The 1791-nt window shown below is 36.7% G+C and overlaps 1 protein-coding gene across 2 annotated transcripts in view; it reads left to right on the forward strand.

Annotated features, from left to right (window-relative positions):
- Positions 1–1791, forward strand: part of LOC107664698 (leucine-rich repeat-containing protein 1-like) — a 69144-nt gene that overhangs the window by 41616 nt on the left and 25737 nt on the right. The gene's annotated exons all lie outside the window — the stretch shown is intronic.

Consider the following 1791-nt stretch of genomic DNA (forward strand, 5'->3'; position numbering starts at 1 on the left):
GCTATTTATATTTGATTTGACCCTTGATGTAACTAAATGATGAACATTTTAGGTTTCCTGAGAAAATATTTTTACAGTACAATACACTGCCGTTCAAAAGTTTGGGATCAGTAAATTTTTAAAAGAAGTTTCTTGGGCTCATCAAGGCTGTATCTATTTGATAAAAAATACTGAATATTATTTCACCAATATTAGAAATTGCAATAGCCTAATAGTTCACAATATTATTGTTTTTTTCTGTATTTTTTATCAAATACATACAGCCTTGATGAGCATATGTGATTTATTAGGTTTATAATATAGGCCTAACATAATATCAAAACAAACTGAAGCATTTCAACTGATAGAAGAGAATAGAAAACAAACTGAAGCATTTAAACTGATAGAAGAGAATAGAAAACAAACTGAAGCATTTAAACTGAGATCTGCAAGTTAAATATTTTCAAAGAAAAAAAAACGTGAACGTGAATTCTTCTATAGCTATCTAAACATCCCTATGAAGTACAGTTTGCACAATACACCTGTGTGACTGTAAATGTCTCTGAGTTTTGTTACCGTTCTGTGCCCATCATCCACTATTTCTAGCACTTAATCAAGCCACTCTTCTTTAATACATGATGACGTTTTATTTCACGTCATTGCGTTTGCGTTGGCTGTTGATTTGAGCTATTTCGTCAGCAACCACTGAAGTATTCAGTTTCTACAGCGACTCATTTGGCGCACATCATTCTCTTTCTATAAAACCTGTAAACCGCATTCACCGGTTCTAACTCTTTTAGCCGCGCGCACGCGCAGCTTAGAGGGAACATTGCTCATGATCAGTAGAAATATGATTGTGGTTGGAAACTGACATAGACATTCAGTCTTTGAGATGGAGTGACTTCATTCCCTATATCCACCCTAGTTGTGATGTCTGTCTTCTCTGTATTGTAGGACTGTTATCAGCAGCTGAGACTTGATGACTGTTGCTGATACGATATCAGAACAACTAAAACTACTAGTCTAATTTCAGACGATTGATTGCACATTTTCAAATTTGGGTAAAAGCATGTATCTTCAGGGACATTTTTGACGTGCACTGAGACTTACAGTTAGCGGTTTCTGTAGTCTAGGCGATTAGTGGGTGATTTTTGGCTGTATTTCTTTAGCTGGTGAGTACTCCATGACACAGTCTATCTCCAAGACGACATATTGTTTCCCAAAAACACCCCAGCGTGCATGTGAGTGGCTCGGCCTGTTATTCCAGTGGATATTCATATCACCTCTCACCATTGTCTCTGTAGTAACTTGGACTTCTTTCAGATTGAAATCTGGGAAACGTCTGGGTAACTTTTGTTTTGTTTGTTTTTTCCACGGCTCTCTTCATTTCCTGTGTAATTTCCTCTTCCGTGCCTGTCATCCCTCTATCTCACAGCTCAATGGCAGCCTCTTGCCTCTTCAGAAAGTTCCTAGAAAAACAATGGAAATTCATTCATATGGCCAGGCTAGTCTGTTTATGACCAGTGAGTTGATTTTCAGTAGAAGTTAATCAACTGTGAACTTGTATCACTACTGTTAAACATCTAGACAGTATTTAAAAAAGCGTTGTTTGCCACTAACCCTTGCTAGTTGGATGTACATTACTTTCACTGTTGCTGGTGTGATGAAATGATTACTGTATGTTGTTCATGGTTGTTTTAATCACATAAAATGGTAAAACACTAGGGATGTAACAATTAACTGCGAGCCGGTTGAAAATTGATTCAAATATGTGATGATTCAAATCGGTTGAGATGCTAAACAAATTGCGAT

The sequence above is a fragment of the Sinocyclocheilus anshuiensis genome, unplaced genomic scaffold (assembly GCF_001515605.1).
Source record: "Sinocyclocheilus anshuiensis isolate Anshui unplaced genomic scaffold, SAMN03320099.WGS_v1.1 scaffold455, whole genome shotgun sequence".
NCBI lineage: Eukaryota > Metazoa > Chordata > Actinopteri > Cypriniformes > Cyprinidae > Sinocyclocheilus > Sinocyclocheilus anshuiensis.